This window comes from Xiphophorus maculatus, chromosome 9, assembly GCF_002775205.1.
Source record: "Xiphophorus maculatus strain JP 163 A chromosome 9, X_maculatus-5.0-male, whole genome shotgun sequence".
Lineage (NCBI taxonomy): Eukaryota > Metazoa > Chordata > Actinopteri > Cyprinodontiformes > Poeciliidae > Xiphophorus > Xiphophorus maculatus.
The window spans coordinates 27434936-27444417 of NC_036451.1; positions in this window are offsets into that span (position 1 = coordinate 27434936).

The window sequence follows — 9482 nt, forward strand, 5'->3', positions numbered from 1 at the left end:
CTTCTCTTTGTCATTCAAAATAAACCCAGTTGTGTGTTTAGAGCTGGTCCTGCAGTGTCTCCTCCTTCACAAGGTGTGTTTCTGTATGACAGCAGCAAGATCTAATCTTTATCAAATCTTCTTCAGCTTTATTTTCGGCTTGGTTTGCCACCTGACAATTTGATTTAACAATATGTGAAGATGACAGCATTTCATATGGGCGGCATTAGAATCACCAAAGGCTTAACAGCTGTTTCTTGTTGGCACAGGGAATGCTTTGTTAACTGTATTTGCTGTGCTCTTGAACGTAATCTCCACTCAACCACATGAAACTTTTCCAGGCCTCTTTGAGATTTACTGCAGCTGACAGGTGAGTTTCACAGCATAATACTGTACCTTCCAAAAGTATTCATACATTTAGTCACTTAACTGACACAATTTTCAACAGATTTTATGGGAATTTTTCATACAAGATCAAAACAAGGTAGTGCATAGCTCTGAGGTCGAAGGAAAACTGTATGTTATTATTATTATTATTATTATTTTTAACAAATAAAAATCTTTACTGTTTAATCCGTTATGAGTCAGGGATATTTTTGTATAATTCTAGAAGTTTTCTCCCAAACCTGTCAGCTGTGTGCCTATAAAATTCTTCCTAATCAAACTCCATCACATAGACATTAAATTGTTCCACATGTTGCAGGATTGCAGATAGAATGTTTGTCTTTAACTCTAGGCTTAAAATTATTTCTTCATAAAATCAAGAAAGTTACAGACATCCTCTTCATAAGACTGTCTTGAGAAAGCATCTTCAGTCAGAGGCTTCTTCAGATTTGTTGTAATACAGACTGCTACAAGAGATCTTCCTGCCAACAGCCATCACCATTTACAATAACTCTGAAAAATCTGAATGAACATTTAATTCCCGTTTAGGATTAATACAGTATTTTTGAATTTGATTGTAACACTTTTTTTTAGGCTGACCACTTTTCCTCCCTTTGCTACTTTCTCCTACTACTCTCCATTTTTAAAATAAAAGCTAAAAGCTCTTCAGACTTAAACATAAATGTCAGACTTTCAGTTAAATGTAGTGAGTGATAGTTTTGTAGATATTGACGTTTAGTGGCTGACATTGAGTTTTGCTTCTCTGCTTCCAACAGCGCTGGGTTGGTTTTACAAAGCAACTATAAAGTTTGAACAACACGTCACTTAAAACATACATAGCTTTAGCATTTATTTCAAAATGAAGACCTGACTCACCAGAAGAGTCAGTAAAAAGCACATCATGCTTCACTAAGGATCTCTGTTGATGGAGGAGTTTGCAGAAACGGTTGGCTAATGCTAGCTTGTTTCCTGTTTACGGTCACAGGCTCTGGTTGCTACTTTTGTTCAGAACATGTTCTCCTCATAGTTCCAATAAATTTTGTGCAGACAAAACTTACCAAAAGTGCTCTTCCTTGTTTCCTGAATGAAGAACATTGCTCTGCAAGTTGTAGATATGAATGAACAGAGTTATGCTTCAGCTGAATGGGTCACACAGCAGAAAGGTTGAGGGAGCAGCGACCGACACCAGCTCTCTGTCGATGCTCCTCCAGGGAACTTCAGTGTAAAGCTGCACCTCTAAAACACTTTGATCAGTAGAAATCTGATTTATCAAAAGCACAAATTACCAAATGATATTCCACTTTCTCATATTTTAAATTCCACAATTCAGCCCCCATTTTCTGTCCTGATTGATGTTAGGCTTCTACAGAGGATATTGATTTTTTCCTGTCTTTGAGTTTAAATTAAATACATTCTGTTTGTTCATTCCATTTATTTTACCTCTTGCTCACAGGTTTGTCTATTTAGCTAGATTTTTCTGTTAAGTGAAATCACTAGAAGAGCCTCTGTTGCCATTGACCATATTTGCGGTTTTTAAAGGACTTCTGGACCTGAACCATTGTTTTTGTCTTTTTTTCCCCTTGTCTGCTCTGTCTTCTTCTACAGTGCAGTTGATACTTCAGTACATAGTTTGGCTACTCTACCCAGGTTTGAGTAAAAGTTCCTTTCTACTGTCGTCACATGTTTATTCTGGAGGAGGGATTGCTATGAAGTCATGATAAACGTGATAAACTCAATGTGCTCTTTTCAACAACATTGTGTGACTAAAAAAAAGAACTAAAGCACATTAGAGGTGAAGAATCCAGTTACCTCTATTTTAAACAGGCGGAATGAAGAAAGAGAAGAAAGTCTTCTCATTATTTTTCAGTTTCATCAGACAGTCCTACTTGACGGAGAGTGATTGAGGATCTTTGCTAGCACTCCTGAAACCAACCATAAAGTCTGCAGAACCTGGTTTGGAAAAGCTACATGACTGAGCGGCATCTCAACCTTCTCCACTGGGGCAGAGACTTCATCGTCACTACTGGTGTAAACAAATTGCTGTCGGCATATACAGTACAGACCAAATGTTTGGACACACCTTTTAATTCAATGAGTTTCCTTTATTTTCATGACTATTGACATTGTAGATTCACACTGAAGGCATCAAAACTATGAATAACACATGTGGAAATATGCACTAAACAAAAAAGTGTAAAACAACTGAAAATAGCCCTTATATTCTAGTTTCTTCAAAGTAGCAACCTTTTGCTGTGATTACTGCTTTGCACACACTCTGCATTTTCTTGATGAGCTTCAAGAGGTCGTCACCTGAAATGGTTTTCATTCATAGGTCAACCTGCCCTGTCAGGTTAATAAGTGGGATTTCTTGCCTTATAAATAGTCATGAAAATAAAGAAAACCCATTTTAATTAGAAGGTGTGTCCAAACTTTTGGTCTGTACTGAAGCTTTAGAAAACCATTATGGTCTGCGTGAAAACAGAATTTGTTCAAAGTCAGGTAAAAGTCTGCAAGTGGAAAAGAAGTGAAGGAACGAGATCAGCCATAGACGGGGTGATTTCCGATAAACTCCTTCGAGGCATTAATTACTGTCAGCAGTTAGTGAATCTCCTGGCGTCACGACCATAAACCTGGTCAAACCAGTTTTAAGACGTTGCCAGATGGCACAAACGTTGTTTTTCGGATTATAACTAAAGCGGGAATTTTCCCCACATAGCGTGTGGCTCACTTGTTTCTGTAACCCCCTAAAAACGCTTGTGTGACCATTGTAAATTTCCACTTTCTTTAACACTGAAGTGGGGGCGAGGGGTGGCAGTGCTGACGTTACGGTTCCTGAGGGTCTCGAAATAGGGCATTGTAAATGGTAGAGGGGCTTTTACACAGAGGGGGAGGAGAAAATGTGCAGCGAAGAGCAGGGAGTCCAGACAGCAAGTAAACAAGCTGACTAAAAAACAAGAAACTTTGCTTAGTTTACAGGAAACCTTATCAAGCCTGTGTGTTCTTCATGGACTGTTTAGCAATAATCAGGAAAGCTTAAAAGGTAAAAAAAAAAAAAAAATGTTAATCAGGGTAAACAGTTACTCTGATATTGCAGGGTAAAATTTTATAGGAATTCTTTACAAGAGCTGTGAGAATCAGTTTTTTTCTGAACTAGGGAGGATTTTCTTTTCTTTTTTTACCCCCTTAAAGGAAAAAAGAAACGCGTATCACGAAAAATCCCAACACAAGAATACAAAGAAAATAGAACATCATGTCCGAGTTGTGCATTCGTAACTTGACACCAGTGATTACAGTGAAAGAGGATGAGGGAGGTGAAGAACCTTTGAGGAAAACATCGTTCAGCCTGGTTTTGTTACTGAACACAGAAAAACAGAGTGAAGTTGGAGCCAAATGTGGCTCACAGTTCTGTCAGTCAGCCTGACTGTCCTCTGTTCTGGAAGCAATACACGTTTTCTCTTCTGTTAGGACTTTAACAAAGCAGCATGACTAACAAACTATCTCATGTTGTACTAGTGCTAAGCCACATACAAACTCTTCCCTGATATGTAGATAAGAATGATCACCTGAAGAAATTAATCATTATATCACAGAGAAAATCTTATGAGAGACAAGTTATTTAGAATAGAAATATTATTTATTGTCTCTCTGTGAGGAAATTCAGATGCCAGTAACAAGTTAAAGATAAATGGTATCTAATTCAAATTCAGATATACTTTATTGATCACAAAGGGAAATTAAATATTGTAACTCACATTAGTCCAGGTTTTGAAAGTGTTCTTGTAGATGGTGATGGCTGTGGGTGGGCAGGATCTCCTGTAACGGTCTGACCTTGTCAACCTGACATTGATGTCCTACAGTGCGAGCTTTGCATCATGTTACGTTGTTCCCCCATCAAAAACATATCTGTAGTGTTGTTTTGATTCTTTCATGCATGTTATAGAATTCGTTGAATGTCCTGTGGCGTCAATTCGGCTGCATTACATGCCTGGGTGGACCTAGCCCCGCCTTCGAGACGCAGCTCCTCCTCAGAGCTGCAGTTTCTAAGCTTCCAAACTTCAGCCTCACTGAGCAGCTCTCCCCTACGTCTCCCCCATTAAGCTCCTTCAGACTAGCCAGCAGCAATTATCAAACACCTGGTGGAAGTGTGCATCTGCTGATAGGAGCTAGTTCTCAGTGAAACACTGGAAAAAAGTGTTGTTGAAATCAACAGTCTTTTAAACTAGAAAGTTAAAAATAAATCAGTTCAATAATCGTTACATTTTAGTTTACATCTCAGTTGGTTCTGTTTAACTCTCCCTTTCCGCCACACAACCTTTGGAAACAAAACTAAATTTGATAGACATGAGGAGGAACAACTTCTGAGTCTGTTTTGAACATGTTGCAACACAGCTGGGTGTCTGTAATATACAGTAAATCAGTTTGATAGGGGCTGGGCCTTCCTAGTAATGTGCTGCATCAACTTGCAGACAAACACAAGTTTCATACTACCTGTGTCTGTTGCAGTGAAACTCCTGTTTTAGAAACAGAAAGACAGTAAAAAATAAAAACAAAACTGCATAAAGTGACTAAAAAGCTTCCATCATTGATCAAACAATCTATCTTAATGTAGTTTAGTGGGGAGTTTGAGTCCATGTTTTGTAAGCAACCATGGCAACAGATTTTTGTATCAAGCAGCTTTAATAGTTAAAAACTAACTTTCTACTTTTCTTCAACCTAAAAAGTTCTGAATGAGTGCTTCTGTTTTTCTGTGTCTCTGCTCTGTTTTCTCAAACCTCCAGTCTGTCGTGCCAGATGGCCACTGGGACTGGGCCCAGTTCTGGTTCTGGTTTTGGTTCTGCTGGAGGTTTATTCTTGTTGAATTTTTCCTCTTCTCTGTCACCGCCTGGATGCTTAGTGTTAGCATGCTGCAAGACAGAGAGTGGATGTAATTGGTGGGTTTTCTTAGAAATTCTTTTTTTACCATTTTGAACAACAAACTGAATTTCAACTCAATTAAATTCAATTCTGTACATAAAACCAGTTTGCGATGCATCTCACACTTTACAGAAAAAGTACATTTGTTCACATAATTATCAAACCATGCAGTCACCGCATCGCCCTCACCACTTTTCCTCACTTCTTTTCCTTCTTTCCAATTTGCATGATTTGCTTTAAATTCAGTTGTTAGCTGCACCTGGTCTGGGTTTCTGTTTGGCTGCGATTCCTTCCTGGAGCTGACATGATTCTGCCAACAAGTTAACATTCTCCCTTCCTGCTGTTAACTTCTTACTTTTCTTTAACTTGCAACAACCCGTCACAAAACTAAGATTTTCATGGGACTAATTACATAAATCACAAATTAGGACATCAGCGGTGTCTGGAGCTGGCAGCGCACTGAACTTTTATTGGTGTAGGTAAGGATACTGACTTCAAATTAAAGCATGAAGTCAGTTCTCCACCCAATAAAAAAAAACCCACTTAGAGATGCAGTAGTGATAGATTGGCAACGAAGGAAAAACATTTAAGGCCGTTTACAAAGTTTAATCAAGCAGCTCCCACAAAATGACTCACGCATTAGAAACATACATCTCCAAATTAATACATAAATCACTAACCAAAAGCGAAGGAAAAATAGAATATTTTAGGTCTATATTAGACCTAAAATATATTTGGAGGATAGAGGTGCATTAAAAAACAACAGGAATGAAAAGCACAGACATTATCATGAATTAGAGACCACACACCTTCAATCAATCAATCAATCAATCAATCAATCAATCAATCAATCAATCAATCAATCAATCAATCAATCAATCAATCAATCAATCAATCAATCAATCAATCAATCAATCAATCAATCAATCATCAATCAATCAATCAATCAGTTTTATTTGAATAGCATATTTGTGCAACATGGCAGTTGAAAGTGCTTTTGTGAAAACATAAAAACACATCAGATAGTGAAGAGTTGTGAAAGCCAATAAGAATTGTTACATTTTGTCACGAGTCGTTAGCAGCATCAATACACATCAAACATGTTGGTCAGTCTTCCATTTATTACGGTTCAAAAGCCATCTTGCATCACATCTTGTATCAGGCAGTAACCGGAGCAACCGCTGACAATCAGCGACGCTCCTTGTGAAAACACTAGACAGCATGATTAATGAGTTTGTGTGAATTTTTGTCGATGCAACCATTGGAAAGACATCCAATGATTCAATGATTTGGTTCAGGTCTTCCTCAGACTCTTCAAAGTCATCATAAATCACTCTAAACAACTTTGACCAGATTTGCAGCAACTCTCCAGTTCTCTGGTAAAGTCAGGCCAGAGGCTCCTAATCCTGGACACATGGTGAATGAGACGAAATACAAACTTTATCAGTAGTTGTTTTTTTGTTGTTGTTTTTTTTTTTCTTTCCAAATAGGATAATCTGAAATAATTCCTGTGTGATTTTCACTTCTACATGCAGCTGGACATGGAGCTGAGTAGAGGACCGGTCATCATTTTCCTGCTCTCTCATGTTCCTTATCAGTCGGTCAGCTGCGGGGCACATGCAGCACAAAGAACCGCTTTGTTCCAACATGACAGTTACGATATAACTTAAACTCAACCTGGCTGTGTCCTATTACCAAAAATATTGGTAATAGGACACATTAGCTGTGTAAATTTAGGGGCAATTTTTAGCATGAATAGTTCTTTAGTGTGATTTTATAAAGTGGTTTTGTGCTTGTCTTACTGGTTCTTATGCAAAAGGAAAAATAAATGGTAAGTTTAAAAAAAGGCTTGTTTTATGCAAAGAAACTAGAAAGGGTGTAACTGTTAGGGCGTTTCCACTCCTGACAATCTGGTAAAATCAGTTTGATTTTAGGACCAAAGTTATAAATTTGTTGCATTTTCAGCTGCTGTCAGGGTAGTGACAGAGATGTCACACTGCACTGAGTCAAACAGGCCAAACCCTTGAGCAACCTGTTCCCCTCCTCACCTGTGGGGGGTGCTGCACCAAGAACCACTGACGGAAACAACACAAAAACCTCTGAAGAAGACAGTGATCAAAACTTTCTTCTTCACAATATGTAAACAAGAGTGGTTGTAGAATTTCTGTTTTGTTTTTGACAAAAGACCTGTTGCCGTTTCTCCCGCTAGCGTTAGACACGTGTTTGTTTTGGTGTATTTACCCAGAATACACAGCGTTGTCGTCAGTTTCCTGATTTTTAAATTTCCTCCGGTCCACTTGCCGTTCACATATGCAATCAAGCTGCACCAGAGTTCACTTCAACCAATCCAACATCTAGGTCTGTAGGCAGACCGGAGTTTGATTACACATTCACACCTCCCCAAACGAACCGGACTCTACAGGCCAACAAACTACAGTTGGATTAAAGCAGACTACCAGTTCATGTTTGTGCATTACAAATTTTGAGCCCAGGGTCATCAAATTCGGTCCAAATTCTTCGAAAAAGAGTAAAACAATTATTTTTAAAGCCCAGTGGAGCTCTGTGAATCACACACGAACTTGGTGAACTTCAACACAGACAGGGCGTGAAAAAAAGCAACAGAAGGAAACGTCTGCAGAACAACAACAGAGGAATTGGTTGGTTTTGTAGAGGTCTCAATGCCACCCTCCTTCTTAAATTGTCTCCTGGGTAGTGAACCATACCACAAAAATTAAAAATGTCTCTGAGGTCGTGGAAACGATCGACCCTTTCAGGTCAGAGGTGACCATAAGGTCTGCTCTCATCGTGCTACTGAAATGTTCTTGCTCCGTATCGCAGATACTGTCCACAGAACTGCTGGTGGTCTGATCTCCGTCCATGTTTAGCTTTTTGAATCTTTTCTTTCTCACACCGCATCTCTGCTTGTACAGCTGTACGATTTTCCGACTGTCAGACCAGGAACATAGCAACAGCTTTTTTTTCTCAATGACCCAAAAACCAGAAGCAAGTGAAAAGTGTGTGTGTGTGTGTGTGGGGGTGCGTGTGTGTGCGTGGGTGTGCGTGGGTGTGTGTGTGTGTGTGTGGGGGGGGGGTTCCAGTGGGAAAGGGAAGGTGGGAATCATACACAGTCAGAGCGCTGTCATCAGTAGAAGTAGTGATAAAAGGCCTCTGAAGCACAGGAGATAGCCTGCATGTGATGAGATTAGGATGAAGCTTCATTTGCTTTTTGAACTCAACCCATCTGATTCACTCCACACTGATCAGAATGATGTTTTCATGTCTTTATTTGCTGTGACTCGGGTTTGTTGAAGAGAGAAGTGAGATTATTTAGCCTTCAGACATGCTATGTGATAAGGCTTCACAACAATGGTTTTGAATGCGTGTGTGTGTGTGTGTGTGTGTGTACTTGTGAAAGTGGTAAAATGTCACTTTCACAGGGTTTGCCAGCGAAGGGAGGTCTTTAAACCTCAATCTAAAGTTCTAATAGTTAGATTTAGAGGTAAGATGTGAATTAACTTTTGAATATAGCAGCAGTATGAAATGTTTACAAAAATATGCTGTTTTTTTTTTACACATTTGTTAAAATACTAAAATACTGTCAGTATGTCATGACAGTATTATAAAAATAATTTGACTCCAACACACCTGTGTAGAGACAATACTTTACGGTCAAACAACAGGCAATACAATATGCGAAGGTTGTGCAATGGAGCTTTTGCAGTAACAATGCACTCATGAGAAAAAAAACTCAACAAAACACTTGATTGCACATCTGCCAGCTTGAAACAGGATTAGCTGAAAGCATTAATCAAAGCACCTCATGTGTGGTTCTTGACTATTTATTTTTTTATTCATTTTTTAAGTTTCTTCACTTTTGTGGACACAATTTCCTGCTTATCTGAAGCATCAGCTGCACCACGGAGTTTGTCCTGAGTGACTTATTGCGACTGGAGGAGCATTTCCTGACTGCTGGACTTGATTAAAGCAGACCAGTGCAGTATAATTTGGGCTTTTTTCCCCCCGTTGGCAGTTAGCTCTGAGCCAAATTGAATTTGGTTTGGTCTCAACGCCTGTCAAATGCATCGCCGCAAGCGAATACCACAACACACACTCTGACTCCAACTTATGTAAGGGCTGTCACGCGAGCTCCAAAAGGACCCTCCTCGACATGACACAGCAGAACCTTTACAAAGGCACAGAGAAAA